General features: G+C 40.6%; 1 pseudogene across 2 annotated transcripts; it reads left to right on the top strand.

Annotated features, from left to right (window-relative positions):
* The first annotated feature begins 19,952 nt into the window (after window positions 1-19,952).
* Window positions 19,953-22,246, top strand: LOC100193053 (LOC103632906-like pseudogene; annotated as a pseudogene). 2 transcript variants are annotated; one of them, NR_160032.1, is made up of 3 exons: window positions 19,953-20,059; window positions 20,671-20,775; window positions 21,535-22,246. The product of NR_160032.1 is annotated as a protein-like pseudogene, transcript variant 1 (transcript). The 2 variants fall into 2 exon arrangements; NR_160033.1 differs by having other exon boundaries at window positions 19,989-20,775; window positions 21,535-22,244.
* Window positions 22,247-22,606: the final 360 nt, after the last annotated feature.

Raw genomic sequence — 22,606 nt, 5'->3', positions numbered from 1 at the left:
CATGCGGACTGTCCGCGAATTATAGCCGGACGGTCCGCACGTTGTAGCTGGACGGTCCGCGGTTTAGTCGGACTGTCCCTGATTTGTAGTTCCTGGTCGAAGTCAACTCGGTGTCGCGGACGGTCCGCCGCAAGGGCCCGGACGGTCCGCGCATGGTCTCGGACAGTGCTTGTTCTTCCATCGGACGGTCCGCAGTAGAAACACATGTTTTTGCATTGGTTCTGTCCGAGGTTTATTCTGGTGTCGCGGACGGTCCGCCGCAGGGTCCCGGACGGTCCGCGCTTGGCCTGATTTTCCAAAAAGCTTCTCCTGTCCGGAATAATCTACGGTATTCCGGACAGTCGATTTAGTATAGTTGTAGATGAACCTTTGGCACCTGTAGAGCATATAATCTAGAGCAAACTAGTTAGTCCAATTATTTGTGTTGGGCAATTCAACCACCAAAATCATTTAGGAAAAGGTTTGAGCCTATTTCCCTTTCAATCTCCCCCTTTTTGGTGATTGATGCCAACACAAACCAAAGCAAATAAATAAGTGCAGAATTGAACTAGTTTGCATAAGGTAAGTGCAAAGGTTACTTTGAAATTAGACCAATTTACATTTAATGTTTTAGACCATGCTTGCACCAATTGTTTTGTTTTTGCAAACTCTTTTGGAAATTCTTTTCAAAATGTTTTGCAAAATAGTCAAAGGATAAATAAATAAGATTTTGAGAAGCATTTTCAAGATTTGAAATTTTCTCCCCCTGTTTCAAATGCTTTTCCTTTGACTAAACAAAACTCCCCCTCAATGAAATCCTCCTCTTAGTGTTCAAGAGGGTTTTAAGATATCAATTTTGAAAATACTACTTTCTCCCCCTTTTGAACATAATAAGATACCAATTTGAAATTTACCAATTGAAAATCATTAGTTTTACCAATTTGAAGAAATTAGGAGGTGGTGGTGCGGTCATTTTGCTTTGGGCTAATACTTTCTCCCCCTTTGGCATGAATCGCCAAAAACGGATACTTTGAGTGAAATATAAGCCCTCAATGAACTACTTTCTCGCCTTTGGCAAATAAAACATGAGTGAAGATTATACCAAAGACGGAGAGATGGCGGGATACCGGCAAAGAGTGGATAATACCAATGGAGTTGAGTGGAAGCGATGTCTTTGCCGAATACTCCATTTCCCTTTCAATCTAAGACTTAATACATGAGATGCTCATGAAAACATATTAGTCTTAGCCTTGGCACACAATGAAAGATAAGAAATATGCAAATGTACCAAAGGAAAGAGACATGATTAAAAAGATATGTCAATTAAGCTCAATCAATTCTATACAATATAGATTGCTCCCCCTAAATATGTGCATAGAGAGGAAAACAAATTTTTGGTCTTAAATGCCAAGTGCACATACTTAGGTTAATGAGATCATATCTATAGAAGTGCATTGTGTCATAGTATAGGTGTGATGCTCAAATGCTCATGACAATTGATGCACTTTTGAAAGCATGTTATAAATATCTCAAGCATTCACCCTTAAGGATTTCAAGGAGGCTTAAGGACCATCCACCTCCTGAACAAAGGCAGCTTATCCTCGTTACAAGGTTAAGCTTTAAGCTCCTTGACAATAAAATTACTTCATCCAGTTTAAACAAAGATGCAAGAATGAATGTTTGAGAGGTTAAACTAGGTATGAAGCAGGGTTAGTGCATGAACATGCTTTCTCTTCCTTTTAAACATGATATGCAAGTAATGTAGGAAGATTTTAGGTACATGTATGAATGAGATAGAGTAGTTTTACCTTTTTGTACCTTTACATAGAGATGCTCTCTTCATTGTGCTTTGTCCTTAGTCTTAGTCGCTTAAGACCTATACTCAAGACAATGTATGAAAATATTTTGCACACGAGAGAGTTCTACAACTAGTGATCCTTTTCTAAGTCATGTTATTATATACCAAGTAGATCACAAATTGCATAAATACATCATGAATTCTCCTTTTAACTTAGTGCATATCAAGATGATGTTGATTGAAATTACCAATTGAAATCAAATTGTAATTGCATGAAGCACTAAGAAGCATGAGATTGAAATCAAATTGAAATTACATGAGACACTAAGAAGCACAAGTGATAATTGAAGTTATTCAATGATCAAACAACAAATGCGATCAAAAGAACAACATAGGCATTAGATTTGCAATCAAGCTCAAAAATAGGAGAATCCAATAAGCATGCTACTTTAGAAATGAAAGCAACAATCCTTGATAAAAGCGACTTTATTTTAACAGGTTGGATTGATGTGTAGTAGCATACTATATGAGAAACATTATTCTCATGCAAGAGACTATATGAAATTACTGAGATAAAGCAATAGTCTCAACATAATCAAAATATAATAATGGACTCCCCCTAAAGATATGCATCAAGTAATTGAAAGAATTGATTTTGATGCATTCACTTTTAAGGACATAAAGGGAGACTCATTTTACATCTTGATCGAGGCTTATGAATTTTGCAATAAACAACTTAAGCCTGGTAACCTCATAATGAAAAAGGATTTAGAATGCTTACAACCACACCATTGATTGTTGTGAAAACCTTATTGTCCAAGTAGGTGTTGTTGTCCTTGATGTTCTTCCTTTTCCATTTGAGTGTCCTCCCTTTGTATTTGTCTCTTTTTCCTTCCAAACTTTTTGAAAATACTCGAGAGACATGTTAATAGCGCAAGGGAGTAAATGGGAAAGGATGATTACTTTAGATAATTAGCATACATAATTCATCATCCACAAGTCACATAGACATGAAGTAAAATCCTTAACATCAGTGCATTTCATTTGAGAAAAATGAGTGAGCACCTTTTAAGCATTTTAATAATCATTGGAGATTTTACTTTATCATATTGAAGTTAGTTAATCATCACTTGGAGGCAAATCAATATGATAACATATATATAAATATCGCAAAGGTATTAAATAGATTCTAATGGACATGAGCAATAAGAAAATGATATTTGAATGCATACTTAGTTAATTTTGGTCCAATAGCGAATCTATTCCTCACAAGGGTAGAATATGATAATTTAGATTAGATACCCATTGAGATGGGAACTAAATTTATCCAAGACGATGAGTTCCCATACCTTTGCTTTTACCTTTCTTCTTTTGGGTGAAGGTCAACCCATGAGGCTTGTGTACTTTCCCTTCTATGCATATTTATAAGTAAGCTCAAGAGATACGTTAGTAACACAAGCACTAGTTTCCATTTAGTAATCATTTTGACAAAGAATGAAAAGTGAATTACTATTGGCATGGAAACTTTATAATATGAACTAGATTATTCCATGAAGTATGCCTAGTTTTAACTCATAAAACAAGCATGGTTAAATTCTTGAGACGTAAGGGAATAAATCTAATTCATAACATGGAGAGCGATAAATGTAGAAGAATCATATCCAATTTAAGCAATAAAACATACAACATACATAATTGGATTGATTTTCCTTGCCATGGTGGATTACGCATTTCCATAGAGAAACTTATTCTCTACAAGTGAGACTACTTTGGGTTACTTAAATAAAATCAATAGTCTCACTAATCTAGTTATAGAGAGAGTTTTCCTTTTATAAGTGTCCTAAGGATTTGAATTCCTTACATAACACCTTGTTCTTTTAGGAACTTGAAAAATCTCTCTATATCTAGATACATGGCAATAATAGAATAACTTAGCGAAAAACATGCCATGTGGTACTTCCAACAATTTAAGGCATGTAGATTGTCATAGGATGGAAATGATGAGTATGCAATCTACCATATGATAGAAAATTCTTCAAAGAATGGTAACATAAATTTAAAGGTATTTGAAGTGCTTCAATTTTTCTATGTGACTACACAAGATGCATAAGAAATGATAATTTTAAGGTATTTGCACTTAAAGACATAAGTGTTACCATCCTTTGACAGTCCTCCATGTTGTAGGCCTTGATTTTCCGCACATGATGATTCTTCAATTCCTACAACATCAATATCTTCCCCGAGATGATATGAGTTTTAAATACAATAAATTGAGGTAACCTTGGGTCAATCTTGAATATGTAGATCATTTGAAGATTGATAGCTTGAGTTGATAAGAATTGAATTAACTCCCTCAAGCACCCCAAAGGTGCATACCATCTCCTTCTCCTACAAAGCTTGTCAAGCACATTTTGGTACCCATCGCTTGATGGGTCCGTTAAGGTTAGTGAACAAAGATCTAGGAACCCAAGTGTCCTTTGTGCTAGCGCTTGGTAAACTTGTTACCTTTCTAGCACAAGTTGCAATCTTGGGTTGCCTAGTTATATATGAATCTAATGACAAGTTAGGAGTGGGAATTTTACCAATGGGACAATCTTTGCATTGATGTCCCTTCTTTCGGCATGTGTAGCATAGGCGTTTTCCAAATTTTGAAGATTTCTTCTTTCCTTGTTTATTGCCTGCTACATGGTTAGTAAAAATTTTCTTTCCTAACCCTATGCCTCTTTGCTTTAAATGGGGACAAGATCTAAGCAAGTGTCCCTTCTTGGAGCATTTAAAACAAAGTCTATCATCCTTGTTAATAATCAAGCCATTTTTAATGTAGGGACATGACCTAATCAAGTGCCCCTCTTTAAAGCACTCACTACACCTCTTAATGTGAAGTGTGGCTTGATCATTACCTTGGATGTTACCTTTTGTGGAGGCGTGGTTGAGGCTTTTGGAGGAGGTGTTGAATTTCATCTTTTGTTTCTTCCTCTTGATAATCCTCAAATCCTTGACATTTTCTTCAAGGGATGTAGTACATGCCACGGTTGTTCCCGTCTCAAGCTTCTTCACCATGTGATCACGGTTATCTTGAGAAGGTTGGGCAATGCATTTCCCTTTTAGTTGTGTCAAGCTCTTCTTTAGCCTCTCATTTTCTTCTTTGAGCTTTTGATATGAATCATCATTTGTTCCTGCAGATTCTAGCTCAAAGGAAGATTTGCTTGTTGACAAACAACAAGCATTAGCACATGGTAATATAGTATCAATTTGAATACATGTGCATGAGTGAGGTTGTTGGGATTTTAAATTTTCTATCACAACCTCATGAGCAATGTTTAATATGATATGATCATCTCTAAGATTTTCATGAGAGCATATGAGCATATCATATTTTTCTTGAAAAGCTAGATTTTCAATTTTTAGCTTTTCTACTTGGTCCTTAAGCAAGGTATTCTTATTTATTGATTGAGCTATACAATGTAACGCGTTATCTTGCTCAATTGAAATAGTTTCATACCTTTGGACCAAATCAACATGAGAGCACTTTAGCTCCTCATGCTCTTTAGTCAACTCGTCAAAGTATTGCATCTTCATGGAGAGAATACTTTCTAGCCTTTGACGAGCTTCGCTTTGCTCTCTCGCTCTTTCTAAAAGTTTGAGCATGACCGCCTTATCTTCTTGGCTTAGGCGAGCGTAGAGTTGCATGAAGCTTCTTTCTTCCTCCTCATCCTCATTTGTGCTTCCGCTATCATTTTCATTAGCCACACAACACATGTGGGAATCGAAATGGGAAGACACACCTTTTGGAGAGGTGGATTCATCGTTTGGTCTCCACCGTTCATCTTTTTCTTCTTCCTTGCAAGGGTTAGTATCACAAATACCAAAGGAAGTAGAAGCACAAAATGAACTATCATTTTTGGACTTATTAAACTTGCTTTTAATTCTAGTCCAAATATCATGCGCATCGGGAATATGTTCATAATGATTCATTATGAGGGCATGATAATCTTCCTTGCTAAGAGAATTAACCAAGATGTCAAAAGCTAGATAGTTTAAGCGAATACATCTTTGGTCTTCATCGGAAACATTTTCCCTATCATAACTAGGAGGGATAATACTCTTGTCTAAAATTTGTTCTAATTGTGGATCTACGGTTCTAAAGGCATTTATAACTCTAGTAGACCATGAATCATAATTAGAACAATCGGAAAGCAATATTTCAAGAGTTACCTCCGTGTTTTCCTTAGAAGATGTCTTCTTGTTCTTTTGGGATCTTTTACGAGCCATCACTTCGAGTTGTTAGACTCAAGATGAAGTGCCTAGCTCTGATACCAATTGAAAGTCGCCTAGAGGGGGGGGGTGAATAGGCGGAACCTGAAAATTAAAACTTTATCCCCCAACTAGATCCCTTGATTAGTGGTTAGAACAAGATATACAAATATCGGAGAATAGAAACTAAGTTCTTGCTTGAAAGGAGTATTGCTATATAATGCGGGAGAGATAAATCAATACAACTAATAAGTTATAGAATAACAAAGCAAGAACCCTTAGATGAGAAGAGCACTAGAACAAGTTCTTTCTTGCAACGTGTTGCTTCACTAAATGGAAATTTAACTTGAAGCAATACCAAATGAAATTAGCAAATAATGGTGCAAGAAAACTTAGAGTAAGGGAAAGCAAACAAATCACAAGCAATAAACACAATGGACACGGGTGATTTGTTTTACCGAGGTTCGGCCCTCGAAGGCCTAGTCCCCGTTGAGGAGTCCACTTAAGGACGGGTCTTTTTCAACCCTTTCCCTCTCTCTCCCGATCACACAAGGATCGGCGAGCTCTTCTTCTTCTCAAGGATCACTCTCGATCCCACAAGGACCACCACAATCTTTGGTGTCTCTTGCTAGCTTTTACAAGCCTCCAACACTTTGGAGGAAGTTCGAATGGGAGTCAAAAACTCCACGCGCAAATGAACACAAAGATGTAGCACACACTATCTCTCGATGAATCTCACAAGGCACTAGTGCTAAACTCAAATGAGTAGCTCTCTTTTGCTTGCTCTCTCTTTTGTGGCACTTGTGTTGGTTGTAGTGGTCTAAATCTTGTGTATAGGATGTATCAATGAATATATGTGGTTGGGAGAGCTTGAGTATGTCAACTAGATGACTTGGAATGTTGCTTGGGCTCCCACACCTTGAAGTGGCCGGTTGGGGTGGAATTTATAGCCCTCAACCACCCATATAGCCGTTGGGGCGCATCTGCCAGAAATTGCACTGGCGGACGGTCCGCGGCTAGGGCCCGGACGGTCCGCGACCCTCCAACGGTCGATTCTGACATCTTCAACGGATACTTCTGACAGATCAACGGTTAGATCAACGGCTATCTGCCTCGGTGACACCACGCGGACGGTCCGCCCTTGGTCCCGGACGGTCCGCGCCAGCTCTATAATTCCTTTTGCTCAACTTGTCACCTTCGGGCTGAACCAGGTCTTCACATGCGGACTGTCCGCGAATTATAGCCGGACGGTCCGCACGTTGTAGCTGGACGGTCCGCGGTTTAGTCGGACTGTCCCTGATTTGTAGTTCCTGGTCGAAGTCAACTCGGTGTCGCGGACGGTCCGCCGCAAGGGCCCGGACGGTCCGCGCATGGTCTCGGACAGTGCTTGTTCTTCCATCGGACGGTCCGCAGTAGAAACACATGTTTTTGCATTGGTTCTGTCCGAGGTTTATTCTGGTGTCGCGGACGGTCCGCCGCAGGGTCCCGGACGGTCCGCGCTTGGCCTGATTTTCCAAAAAGCTTCTCCTGTCCGGAATAATCTACGGTATTCCGGACAGTCGATTTAGTATAGTTGTAGATGAACCTTTGGCACCTGTAGAGCATATAATCTAGAGCAAACTAGTTAGTCCAATTATTTGTGTTGGGCAATTCAACCACCAAAATCATTTAGGAAAAGGTTTGAGCCTATTTCCCTTTCAATCTCCCCCTTTTTGGTGATTGATGCCAACACAAACCAAAGCAAATAAATAAGTGCAGAATTGAACTAGTTTGCATAAGGTAAGTGCAAAGGTTACTTTGAAATTAGACCAATTTACATTTAATGTTTTAGACCATGCTTGCACCAATTGTTTTGTTTTTGCAAACTCTTTTGGAAATTCTTTTCAAAATGTTTTGCAAAATAGTCAAAGGATAAATAAATAAGATTTTGAGAAGCATTTTCAAGATTTGAAATTTTCTCCCCCTGTTTCAAATGCTTTTCCTTTGACTAAACAAAACTCCCCCTCAATGAAATCCTCCTCTTAGTGTTCAAGAGGGTTTTAAGATATCAATTTTGAAAATACTACTTTCTCCCCCTTTTGAACATAATAAGATACCAATTTGAAATTTACCAATTGAAAATCATTAGTTTTACCAATTTGAAGAAATTAGGAGGTGGTGGTGCGGTCATTTTGCTTTGGGCTAATACTTTCTCCCCCTTTGGCATGAATCGCCAAAAACGGATACTTTGAGTGAAATATAAGCCCTCAATGAACTACTTTCTCGCCTTTGGCAAATAAAACATGAGTGAAGATTATACCAAAGACGGAGAGATGGCGGGATACCGGCAAAGAGTGGATAATACCAATGGAGTTGAGTGGAAGCGATGTCTTTGCCGAATACTCCATTTCCCTTTCAATCTAAGACTTAATACATGAGATGCTCATGAAAACATATTAGTCTTAGCCTTGGCACACAATGAAAGATAAGAAATATGCAAATGTACCAAAGGAAAGAGACATGATTAAAAAGATATGTCAATTAAGCTCAATCAATTCTATACAATATAGATTGCTCCCCCTAAATATGTGCATAGAGAGGAAAACAAATTTTTGGTCTTAAATGCCAAGTGCACATACTTAGGTTAATGAGATCATATCTATAGAAGTGCATTGTGTCATAGTATAGGTGTGATGCTCAAATGCTCATGACAATTGATGCACTTTTGAAAGCATGTTATAAATATCTCAAGCATTCACCCTTAAGGATTTCAAGGAGGCTTAAGGACCATCCACCTCCTGAACAAAGGCAGCTTATCCTCGTTACAAGGTTAAGCTTTAAGCTCCTTGACAATAAAATTACTTCATCCAGTTTAAACAAAGATGCAAGAATGAATGTGTATTCCGGACAGTCGATTTAGTATAGTTGTAGATGAACCTTTGGCACCTGTAGAGCATATAATCTAGAGCAAACTAGTTAGTCCAATTATTTGTGTTGGGCAATTCAACCACCAAAATCATTTAGGAAAAGGTTTGAGCCTATTTCCCTTTCAACAGGCACTGGCTAAAGAACTCGAACAATTCCCATGTGTCTTGCCTGACAAGTTCGTGGCCGGCGGTATTATCGCTAAACTGCCACCTTCTTGGACGGACTTTGCTACCACTCTAAAACATAAGAGACAAGAGTTTAGCGTGGCTGAGCTTATTGGTTCTCTTGATGTTGAGGAGAGGGCGAGAGCAAAAGACACTCGTGGAAAAGGAGTTGAGACTTCTAGTGCCAATATGGTACAAAAGAAGAACTCCAATGCATCACATAATAATAAAAAGAAGAACAAGCAACAGAATGCCACGAAGCCCAAGCAGGCAGCCTCGTTCAAAAAGAAGAACAAAGGAGCTGGTTGCTTTGTTTGCGGGAGTACTGATCATTGGGCAAGCGCTTGTCCAGACCGCAAATTTAAGCAAGAGAAAAAACCAGCTCAAGAGAAGAAAACAGTAAACATGGTTGTTAGCGAGACTGCAGAAGGAACATCGGGGTATGGTAATCTTTTACCTACTGTTGTTTCAGTGTGTCAATCCCCTGAGTGGTGGGCTGATACCGGTGCTAATATTCATGTGTGTGCTGATATTTCTTTATTTTCTTCTTATCAGTGCAAAGGGACTGGAGCCTTGCTGATGGGGAACGGATCACATGCGCGTGTTCTTGGTGTTGGTACAGTCATTCTGAAGTTTACTTCGGGAAAGACGGTGCTATTGAAGAACGTGCAGCATGTCCCCTCCATCAAAAAGAATCTAGTTAGTGGCTCTCAATTGTGTCGAGATGGCTACAAAATTGTCTTTGAGTCTAATAAATGTATACTGTCTAAGTATGGAACGTTTGTTGGAAAAGGCTATGACAGCGGAGGCTTGTTCCGCTTATCTTTGCATGATGCGTGTAATAAGTCTGTGAACAATGTTGTTTCGAATGAGTCGTATATTTGGCATTCACGACTTTGTCATATCAATTTTGGTTGTGTCTCGCGGTTAGCAAATTTAAATTTAATCCCGAAATTTGATTTAGTCAAAGGTTCTAAGTGCCAGGTGTGCGTGCAATCTAAGCAACCTCGCAAGCCTCACAAGGCTACGGAGGCGAGGAATTTGGCACCACTAGACTTAATACATTCCAATTTATGTGAGATGAACGGAATATTGACTAAAGGAGGCAAGCGATATTTTATTACTTTTATCGATGACTCTACTAGATTTTGTTATGTGTATCTCTTAAAATCAAAAGATGAAGCTTTGCATTATTTTAAGACCTACAAAGCTGAAGTTGAAAATCAACTCGAGAGGAAAATTAAACGGTTAAGGTCTGATCGTGGTGGAGAATATTTTTCGGGTGATTTTTCTGATTTTTGTGTGGAACATGGTATTATTCATGAGAGGACACCGCCATACTCACCACAATCCAATGGGGTTGCTGAAAGAAAGAACCGTACTCTAACTGATTTGGTTAACGCCATGTTAGAGACTTCAGGGCTATCTAAGGAATGGTGGGGTGAGGCGATCTTGACGGCGTGTCATGTCCTGAATAAAGTTCCCACAAAGAACAAAGAAATCACACCATTCGAGGAATGGGAAAAGAAGAAATTAAATATCTCCTATTTGCGCACCTGGGGTTGTTTGGCTAAAGTGAATGTGCCAATTAACAAGAAGCGCAAATTAGGACCGAAAACTGTTGATTGTGTTTTCCTTGGGTATGCTTTCCACAGCATTGGATATAGGTTTTTAATTATAAACTCTGGAGTACCGGACATGTTGGTTGGTACAATTATGGAGTCCAGAGATGCTACGTTTTTTGAGGACGAATTTCCCATGAAAGCTACACATGATACGTCTAATGATGAACCAACGATACCCCATGAGCATTTTATTCCGGTAGAACACACTGAGGAATCCCATATACATAATTATGTGGAAAATGACAATGTATCAACTCGAAAGAGTAAGAGACCAAGGATTGCAAAGTTCTTTGGTGATGATTACATTGTATATCTTGTGGATGACACACCAAGTACCATTGAAGAGGCATATTCCTCTCCTGATGCTGACTTTTGGAAGGAAGCAATAAGGAGTGAGATGGATTCTATTATGTCTAATGCAACTTGGGAGGTAGTTGAGCGTCCTTATGGGTGTAAGCCCATTGGAAGTAAATGGGTGTTCAAGAAAAAACTTAGGCCTGGTGGTACTATTGAAAGGTACAAGGCGAGGCTTGTAATTAAAGGCTATTCACAGAAGGAAGGTGAGGATTTCTTCGATACTTATTCACCTGTGGCTCGATTGACCACAATTCGTGTGCTACTTTCTTTGGCTGCCTCTCATGGTCTACTCGTCCATCAAATGGATGTTAAGACAGCATTCCTAAATGGAGAGCTAGATGAGGAAATTTACATGGAGCAGCCAGCTGGGTTTGTAGCAAACGGTCAAGAAGGCATGGTGTGTAAATTATTGAAATCTTTATATGGCCTAAAACAAGCACCTAAGCAATGGCATGAAAAGTTCGATAAAACTTTGACATCTGCCGGTTTTGTTGTGAACGAAGCAGACAAGTGTGTATACTATCGGTATGGTGGGGGCGAGGGAGTAATTTTATGCCTATATGTTGATGACATTCTAATCTTGGGGACGAGTCTTGATGTGATTAAAGAGACAAAAGACTTTCTGTCTAATAATTTTGAAATGAAAGATTTGGGAGAAGCTGATGTTATTCTTAACATTAAGCTACTGAGAGAAGGCTTTGGTGGGATCACACTTGTGCAATCCCATTATGTGGAAAAGGTTTTGAGTCGCTTTGGTTTTAGCGAATGTGAACCTGCTCCAACGCCTTATGATCCTAGTAAGCTATTAAAGAAAAATCGAAGGATAGCTAGGGATCAATTGAGATATTCCCAAATAATTGGTTCACTCATGTATTTAGCTAGCGCTACGAGGCCTGACATCTCATTTGCTGTGAGCAAACTTAGTCGATTTGTTTCAAATCCGGGAGATGATCACTGGCGTGCTCTTGAGAGAGTTTTGCGCTATCTAAAGGGTACTATGAGTTTAGGCATCCATTATACCGGGTACCCAACAGTGCTGGAGGGTTATTGTGATGCAAACTGGATATCTGATGCTGATGAGATATATGCCACAAGTGGATATGTGTTTTCACTTGGAGGTGGTGCTGTTTCATGGAAGTCTTGCAAGCAGACCATCTTAACGAGGTCGACTATGGAAGCAGAACTCACAGCATTAGATACCGCTTCAGTTGAGGCTGTGGCTTCGTGAACTCCTTATGGATTTACCGGTGGTTGAAAAACCTGTGCCGGCTATTTCCATGAACTGTGATAATCAGACTGTGATAATTAAGATAAACAGTTCTAAGGATAATATGAAGTCGACAAGGCACATAAAGAGGCGTTTGAAATCTGTCAGGAAATTGAGAAACTCCGGAGTAATAGCGTTGGATTATGTCCATACGTCTAAAAATCTGGCAGATCAATTTACTAAGGGGCTATCACGTAGTGTGATAGATAGTGCATCAAGTGAGATGGGCATGAGACCCACCTAAAGTTTATCATAGTGGTAACATGTTCTATGTGATCGGAGATCCCGTGAATTAGAATGGTGAAACAAGCTAGTGGTAGACTGAGAGAAAAGACCCTTAATAAGGCTCATTTCAGATGCATATCTTTCCTTACTGTAAGGTAGGTTGGTGTTTACACCTTAATATGTTCCAAGTGGCTTTGTGAAGCAAAGATGTTGTCCTACAGAACATCTTTAGAGGAACATACCTATATAGGTTAACTGCTAGTCACAGTTTATGAGATCTGGGTGGTTTCTAGATACCCATGAAAGGCTATGGAGTTTGACTTATATGCTCCAACCAGAGGGGATGCGTTCAGCAATCTAGTACTGATAAAGAGTTTAGATGAAACTCATTCCACGCAAAACTGCCAATTCAAGGCCTAGTCCATTGTGCAGTTGTGGTCAAGTGTAGTCTAAGTTCTAGGTGGATGTTCAACTTAACAGTCTCCATCGAAACACCAGTATATCAAACGTTTGAGATGATGAGAGCTTTTTGTGTGACTTAGCATTTGGTGGGGATTGTTGGATTAATGTGGGCTTGGCCCAAATTAATACTCAATAATAGTCAATGCTAATGGCCCACTTTAATGCTATGGTGTACTAATTATTTAGTACCATATTGGAAGTTCAAAGGACAAATCAATCAACTCAAATAGGTGGACCATTGGTGCATCTATTGAGAAGTTGAGAAAAGGATGAAGGACTGCCACACGCGCGCGCGCGCGCGCCGCCGCCGCCGCCGGCCGGGCCGGGCCGTGGCTCGTGGCTCGTGGTAGATCGGACCTTGGTCCGAATATTCCTTTCAAACGGTTGCGCATTTTGCCTGGAGTGATGACCGTCATGATAACCGTCCGTTTCCTATCTTATGGCTAGTAACGGACGTCAGTTACTGTCGAGTGATGACCGTCATGATAACCGTCCCTTATGGCTAGTAACGGACGTCAGTTACTGTCGTCAGTTTCCAGCTCTAATGCGCGACCGTTTCTGTCCGTTGTTCTTCTCCCTTCTTCTGACCGCCTATAAGAATGGAGAGGGAGGGCTCTTCCAGTCACGCGATTTATCTCACGCGAATTGCAAACAACACATTCCCGTCCCATCTTCTGCGAGCACAGAGAGAGTGGGAGAGCAGGCCTCCGAAATCACCGACCGCAGAGATACAGTTGCACGGGTGTGCGGGCGATCAGATTTTTGGGGAGCGTCTTCGCGACTGCTCGCGTGATCGTCCACAGCTGTTCTTCTTCCCGGCGACCGTTCGAGGGACTGCACTGCGTACATCTTCCTGCACCGACTTCGTACGGCTACATCGAACAAACACACGAGATGTCTCGTGTGAATGGAGCCACTGGTGCCTTGAGCATCGGTCCCTCCACTGGGTACACTCTGTTCTTCGTATTTATGCATGTTTCATTGCTGTTTACTGCTTATGCGAGTAGTTATACACACATGCACATACATGTCATCACATATATCGCACTGATTATCTGGATTAAATTAAAACTAAAAATGCCTAACTTTCTAACAATCCAAAAATCTGATATTAGGCATTTTTCTGTTAGTGGTTTTGCTGCTGCGTTAAAACCAAGTGAACCTTTTGATGAGACGTTTTACAAGAGATGGCGTAGTAAGATGATACTGTGGTTGACCGCAATGAACTGCTATCACGCCGCACAGGGGAAACCCGAACAGTTCACTCCTGAAGAGGAGAAAATGTTCGACGTTGCCGATAACCTGTTTCGAGGCGCCGTGATTGGCGCTCTTGCCAACAAGTATGTTGATTCTTATCTAACGTGCACATCTGCAAAAGAGTTATGGGATGCATTAGATGAGAAGTTTGGTGTTTCTGATGCTGGTAGCGAGCTGTACATCATGGAGCAGCTATTTGACTATAAGATGGTGGAAAACCGTCCTGTAGTTGAACAGGCTCATGAAATACAGGCACTGGCTAAAGAACTCGAACAATTCCCATGTGTCTTGCCTGACAAGTTCGTGGCCGGCGGTATTATCGCTAAACTGCCACCTTCTTGGACGGACTTTGCTACCACTCTAAAACATAAGAGACAAGAGTTTAGCGTGGCTGAGCTTATTGGTTCTCTTGATGTTGAGGAGAGGGCGAGAGCAAAAGACACTCGTGGAAAAGGAGTTGAGACTTCTAGTGCCAATATGGTACAAAAGAAGAACTCCAATGCATCACATAATAATAAAAAGAAGAACAAGCAACAGAATGCCACGAAGCCCAAGCAGGCAGCCTCGTTCAAAAAGAAGAACAAAGGAGCTGGTTGCTTTGTTTGCGGGAGTACTGATCATTGGGCAAGCGCTTGTCCAGACCGCAAATTTAAGCAAGAGAAAAAACCGGCTCAAGAGAAGAAAACAGTAAACATGGTTGTTAGCGAGACTGCAGAAGGAACATCGGGGTATGGTAATCTTTTACCTACTGTTCTTTCAGTGTGTCAATCCCCTGAGTGGTGGGCTGATACCGGTGCTAATATTCATGTGTGTGCTGATATTTCTTTATTTTCTTCTTATCAGTGCAAAGGGACTGGAGCCTTGCTGATGGGGAACGGATCACATGCGCGTGTTCTTGGTGTTGGTACAGTCATTCTGAAGTTTACTTCGGGAAAGACGGTGCTATTGAAGAACGTGCAGCATGTCCCCTCCATCAAAAAGAATCTAGTTAGTGGCTCTCAATTGTGTCGAGATGGCTACAAAATTGTCTTTGAGTCTAATAAATGTATACTGTCTAAGTATGGAACGTTTGTTGGAAAAGGCTATGACAGCGGAGGCTTGTTCCGCTTATCTTTGCATGATGCGTGTAATAAGTCTGTGAACAATGTTGTTTCGAATGAGTCGTATATTTGGCATTCACGACTTTGTCATATCAATTTTGGTTGTGTCTCGCGGTTAGCAAATTTAAATTTAATACCGAAATTTGATTTAGTCAAAGGTTCTAAGTGCCAGGTGTGCGTGCAATCTAAGCAACCTCGCAAGCCTCACAAGGCTACGGAGGCGAGGAATTTGGCACCACTAGACTTAATACATTCCGATTTATGTGAGATGAACAGAATATTGACTAAAGGAGGCAAGCGATATTTTATTACTTTTATCGATGACTCTACTAGATTTTGTTATGTGTATCTCTTAAAATCAAAAGATGAAGCTTTGCATTATTTTAAGACCTACAAAGCTGAAGTTGAAAATCAACTCGAGAGGAAAATTAAACGGTTAAGGTCTGATCGTGGTGGAGAATATTTTTCGGGTGATTTTTCTGATTTTTGTGTGGAACATGGTATTATTCATGAGAGGACACCGCCATACTCACCACAATCCAATGGGGTTGCTGAAAGAAAGAACCGTACTCTAACTGATTTGGTTAACGCCATGTTAGAGACTTCAGGGCTATCTAAGGAATGGTGGGGTGAGGCGATCTTGACGGCGTGTCATGTCCTGAATAAAGTTCCCACAAAGAACAAAGAAATCACACCATTCGAGGAATGGGAAAAGAAGAAATTAAATATCTCCTATTTGCGCACCTGGTGTTGTTTGGCTAAAGTGAATGTGCCAATTAACAAGAAGCGCAAATTAGGACCGAAAACTGTTGATTGTGTTTTCCTTGGGTATGCTTTCCACAGCATTGGATATAGGTTTTTAATTATAAACTCTGGAGTACCGGACATGTTGGTTGGTACAATTATGGAGTCCAGAGATGCTACGTTTTTTGAGGACGAATTTCCCATGAAAGCTACACATAATACGTCTAATGATGAACCAACGATACCCCATGAGCATTTTATTCCGGTAGAACACACTGAGGAATCCCATATACATAATTATGTGGAAAATGACAATGTATCAACTCGAAAGAGTAAGAGACCAAGGATTGCAAAGTCCTTTGGTGATGATTACATTGTATATCTTGTGGATGACACACCAAGTACCATTGAAGAGGCATATTCCTCTCCTGATGCTGACTTTTGGAAGGAAGCAATAAGGAGTGAGATGGATTCTATTATGTCTAATGCAACTTGGGAGGTAGTTGAGCGTCCTTATGGGTGTAAGCCCATTGGAAGTAAATGGGTGTTCAAGAAAAAACTTAGGCCTGATGGTACTATTGAAAGGTACAAGGCGAGGCTTGTAATTAAAGGCTATTCACAGAAGGAAGGTGAGGATTTCTTCGATACTTATTCACCTGTGGCTCGATTGACCACAATTCGTGTGCTACTTTCTTTGGCTGCCTCTCATGGTCTACTCGTCCATCAAATGGATGTTAAGACAGCATTCCTAAATGGAGAGCTAGATGAGGAAATTTACATGGAGCAGCCAGCTGGGTTTGTAGCAAACGGTCAAGAAGGCATGGTGTGTAAATTATTGAAATCTTTATATGGCCTAAAACAAGCACCTAAGCAATGGCATGAAAAGTTCGATAAAACTTTGACATCTGCCGGTTTTGTTGTGAACGAAGCAGACAAGTGTGTATACTATCGGTATGGTGGGGGCGAGGGAGTAATTTTATGCCTATATGTTGATGACATTCTAATCTTGGGGACGAGTCTTGATGTGATTAAAGAGACAAAAGACTTTCTGTCTAATAATTTTGAAATGAAAGATTTGGGAGAAGCTGATGTTATTCTTAACATTAAGCTACTGAGAGAAGGCTTTGGTGGGATCACACTTGTGCAATCCCATTATGTGGAAAAGGTTTTGAGTCGCTTTGGTTTTAGCGAATGTGAACCTGCTCCAACGTCTTATGATCCTAGTAAGCTATTAAAGAAAAATCGAAGGATAGCTAGGGATCAATTGAGATATTCCCAAATAATTGGTTCACTCATGTATTTAGCTAGCGCTACGAGGCCTGACATCTCATTTGCTGTGAGCAAACTTAGTCGATTTGTTTCAAATCCGGGAGATGATCACTGGCGTGCTCTTGAGAGAGTTTTGCGCTATCTAAAGGGTACTATGAGTTTAGGCATCCATTATACCGGGTACCCAACAGTGCTGGAGGGTTATTGTGATGCAAACTGGATATCTGATGCTGATGAGATATATGCCACAAGTGGATATGTGTTTTCACTTGGAGGTGGTGCTGTTTCATGGAAGTCTTGCAAGCAGACCATCTTAACGAGGTCGACTATGGAAGCAGAACTCACAGCATTAGATACCGCTTCAGTTGAGGCTGAGTGGCTTCGTGAACTCCTTATGGATTTACCGGTGGTTGAAAAACCTGTGCCGGCTATTTCCATGAACTGTGATAATCAGACTGTGATAATTAAGATAAACAGTTCTAAGGATAATATGAAGTCGACAAGGCACATAAAGAGGCGTTTGAAATCTGTCAGGAAATTGAGAAACTCCGGAGTAATAGCGTTGGATTATGTCCATACGTCTAAAAATCTGGCAGATCAATTTACTAAGGGGCTATCACGTAGTGTGATAGATAGTGCATCAAGTGAGATGGGCATGAGACCCACCTAAAGTTTATCATAGTGGTAACCTGTTCTATGTGATCGGAGATCCCGTGAATTAGAATGGTGAAACAAGCTAGTGGTAGACTGAGAGGAAAGACCCTTAATAAGGCTCATTTCAGATGCATATCTTTCCTTACTGTAAGGTAGGTTGGTGTTTACACCTTAATATGTTCCAAGTGGCTTTGTGAAGCAAAGATGTTGTCCTACAGAACATCTTTAGAGGAACATACCTATATGGGTTAACTGCTAGTCACAGTTTATGAGATCTGGGTGGTTTCTAGATACCCATGAAAGGCTATGGAGTTTGACTTATATGCTCCAACCAGAGGGGATGCGTTCAGCAATCTAGTACTGATAAAGAGTTTAGATGAAACTCATTCCACGCAAAACTGCCAATTCAAGGCCTAGTCCATTGTGCAGTTGTGGTCAAGTGTAGTCTAAGTTCTAGGTGGATGTTCAACTTAACAGTCTCCATCGAAACACCAGTATATCAAACGTTTGAGATGATGAGAGCTTTTTGTGTGACTTAGCATTTGGTGGGGATTGTTGGATTAATGTGGGCTTGGCCCAAATTAATACTCAATAATAGTCAATGCTAATGGCCCACTTTAATGCTATGGTGTACTAATTATTTAGTACCATATTGGAAGTTCAAAGGACAAATCAATCAACTTAAATAGGTGGACCATTGGTGCATCTATTGAGAAGTTGAGAAAAGGATGAAGGACTGCCACACGCGCGCGCGCGCGCCGCCGCCGCCGCCGGCCGGGCCGGGCCGTGGCTCGTGGCTCGTGGTAGATCGGACCTTGGTCCGAATATTCCTTTCAAACGGTTGCGCATTTTGCCTGGAGTGATGACCGTCATGATAACCGTCCGTTTCCTATCTTATGGCTAGTAACGGACGTCAGTTACTGTCGAGTGATGACCGTCATGATAACCGTCCCTTATGGCTAGTAACGGACGTCAGTTACTGTCGTCAGTTTCCAGCTCTAATGCGCGACCGTTTCTGTCCGTTGTTCTTCTCCCTTCTTCTGACCGCCTATAAGAATGGAGAGGGAGGGCTCTTCCAGTCACGCGATTTATCTCACGCGAATTGCAAACAACACATTCCCGTCCCATCTTCTGCGAGCACAGAGAGAGTGGGAGAGCAGGCCTCCGAAATCACCGACCGCAGAGATACACTTGCACGGGTGTGCGGACGATCAGATTTTTGGGGAGCGTCTTCGCGACTGCTCGCGTGATCGTCCACAGCTGTTCTTCTTCCCGGCGACCGTTCGAGGGACTGCACTGCGTACATCTTCCTGCACCGACTTCGTACGGCTACATCGAACAAACACACGAGATGTCTCGTGTGAATGGAGCCACTGGTGCCTTGAGCATCGGTCCCTCCGCTGGGTACACTCTGTTCTTCGTATTTATGCATGTTTCATTGCTGTTTACTGCTTATGCGAGTAGTTATACACACATGCACATACATGTCATCACATATATCGCACTGATTATCTGGATTAAATTAAAACTAAAAATGCCTAACTTTCTAACATGCTATATAGGTCTTGTTTGGTTTGGGGTGACTAAAATTTAATGATTAAACTTTAGTCACTTTTAGTCCCTAAACAACCAGACAAGATGACTAAGGAGGTGTTTGAATGCACTAGAGTTAATAGTTAGTGGCTAAAATTAGTTGGAGACACCTAAACACCCTAGCTAATAGTTGAACTATTAGCTATTTTTAGTAAATTAATTAATAGTTAGCTATCTATTTGTTAGGTAGCTAATTCCACCAGTATTTTTTAGCCAACTAACTATTAGCTAGTGCATTCAAACAACTCTAAAAGTAGTGACTAGAAAGGGCTAAACTGCATTTTTACACCCCTTTCCCTCGCTCACCCTGCCCTACCCCGTCGCTGCCACCCCATCGATTCGTGAGATCTGCCGCTCAGGTTTCTCCCTAGGCCATCGATGCCTTGTCGTACGTCGTCGACTAGGTTTGCCCCTTTTCCTTGCCCTTCTTCCGCATTCTGATGTCCTCCCCGCCACCCTGCACCACCTCCCTCAGTCGCCTTCCCCATTCGCACCTTGTCAGGGATCAGGTTGTCCACTTCCCAGCCTCCCTCCCCAGTCTACATCTTCCCCTGCACACCCATTACAAACGAGGGAGACAAGTACCATGGCTTTTTCTCTCAGGGATCGATTACTGGAAACGATGATCCCACTGATTCTGTCAACGACAGACTACCCATCTTTCGATCGTCCTTTGCTCGCACATGATCGGCAACGGGAAACCTTGACCTCGATTTTCAGCAATCAGCATGCTACCTTCCCCTACCTTGGCTTGTACTCCGGATTACTTCAACCCGAAGCAGACATAGCTGACCAGGGACTTCCCCTATGGCCCTAACAAGTAGATCTCGACATGGCTCCTTCATTCCTCCTAGACTGAACGTTGGCGGAAGCCGGTCTACGCATGGTCTTGCACGCCCATCTAGTAGACATGCTACTACAACAAATTTCAGAGCTAGGTCTAGTAGGCACTGCTCCAAGGAATGGAGGTGCCCGTCCATTTCAAGGTTCTCATGTGCATTCTCCTCTTCCTCAGATGCGTGTTGGAGGGCGTGGCAGAGCCAGGCAACCCAACTCTACGGGAAATGGATTTTTTGTGGAAGGTGCGGATGAGGATGACGATGAGAACCCCTCACATATGGTAAGTTTTGTATATTATGTTTCTGACTATTCGTGAACAGATATTTTGTTGCATTTTTTCTAGTGAATATAACTATTGGTAATAGATGACTACCAGATTTGTTTCAACTGAGTAATAGATGACTAATGAGTATTACATTTTTAGTTGTTTGGTGAATTGAGTATTATGTTTTTGGTGAACTGAGTATTACATTTTTAGTTGTTTGGTGAACTGAGTATTATGTTTTTGGTGAACTGAATATTGCATTTTTAGTTGTTTGGTGAACCGAGTGACATGTTTCTAGGGAACTGAGTAACAGAATGCATTGTTAGGATAACTAACAATTTCTTGTATACACTTATCAGTTTTGATAATGAGTAACATATTTTTGGCAAACTTTACTATTTTTTGTACTAGAAAAAACTATGACAAGGACAATTGGACAGAAGCAAATATTAACTTGTTCTATGAACTAGCTTGTGAACAAATTAGGGCTGGTAGTTGCCCCAATTGTACAATGCCAAAATAAAGGAGGGTACAAGATTATAGTATACAAATTCTTAGAAAGGTGTGGTCTCTGGCATTCTACCAAACAACTAAAAAACATGTGGGCTTAATGCAAAAACTCTATAAAATTTTCATGTCTGGTCACAAGGTGAAATAGGGTTTGGTAGGAACCCAGATGGTACAATCTTAGCATACAAAGGTATTGTGTGGTATTCTTGTAAGTTTTATTATGTTATACTCCAAATCTAATTTGCATATATGTTGTATTTTCAGAGGAAACCAGAGTACAGGAAGTTCTGGTAATGTGTACCATATTACCTGGAATATCTACAAGAAATGTTCCATGGTTATGTTGTTGACGGACGTTCCACATGCAATACTGGAGGGAGTAATGTACCAGTACAAGTAGATGATGAAAATGAAGAACACGATGATGATGCTACCCTCAACAGCCCAATGAGTATCGGTTATCATAAAAGTCCTAGTAGCACATCTAACGTTGTATCAAGTCCACTTAATAAAAACATAAAAGTTCCATGTTCAACATGATGCAAGGGATGTTGGACAACCTGAACCAAAATGGTACTGCTCAATGGGAAACATTAGTTGAAATATCTAAAGAAAGGGCAGATCAAAGGAGGAGGGAAATTGTAGTTGATATGCAAAACAAAATTGAAGACATAGGAAGGTGTTTGAAACTAGATGTGGACTATGGCATATCAGAAGTTTCAGATGAGTATTGGGTGGCAACATAGTTGTTTGACAAAAAAGTACAACCGATCAGTTTTCTCAAGCTTTAGAACATATGAGGGAAGGATAGGTTGGTTGCAGAGGTGGTGCAGACAGTTCAGTGGTTGAAGGTGTTTGTGTTATGAAAGTTAAATTTGTGTAATAAGTCTTTATCTGTGTGTGTGAACAAATTTGAAGTATGTTGATTTTCTAGACTTTTTATGGAATAAATAAACTTGGGTGTTTATTGTTTCTATTGAGTTATTTGCTATTCCTGCTGTTTGCGACTGAGTCATCATTTTTGTTGTTTGGTGATGCAGCAAAATGCATTAATAAAAGGGAACTGTAAATTTGCTATTGATGTTTTGTGTGTATGGTTAGGCTATTTGTTATGCTATTGGTTATACATTTATTTTCCTGCTGGTTATGTTATTGATGTTTTCCTATTGGTTATGTTGTGTTAATGATTGACTTGTTCCACATATGAATCAAATGAGGATGAGGATGATATCGCATTGTATATGTTGAGCTATCAACAAATGAACAACACTTATGCTGCTGTAGGAACCTTCATTGGTATGTTATACTATGAAACCTACCTAGATAAATCGGAGCA

The sequence above is a fragment of the Zea mays genome, chromosome 9 (assembly GCF_902167145.1).
Source record: "Zea mays cultivar B73 chromosome 9, Zm-B73-REFERENCE-NAM-5.0, whole genome shotgun sequence".
NCBI lineage: Eukaryota > Viridiplantae > Streptophyta > Magnoliopsida > Poales > Poaceae > Zea > Zea mays.
The sequence above is the reverse complement of the archived record's forward strand: the minus strand, read 5'-3'. Positions and strand labels throughout refer to the sequence as shown.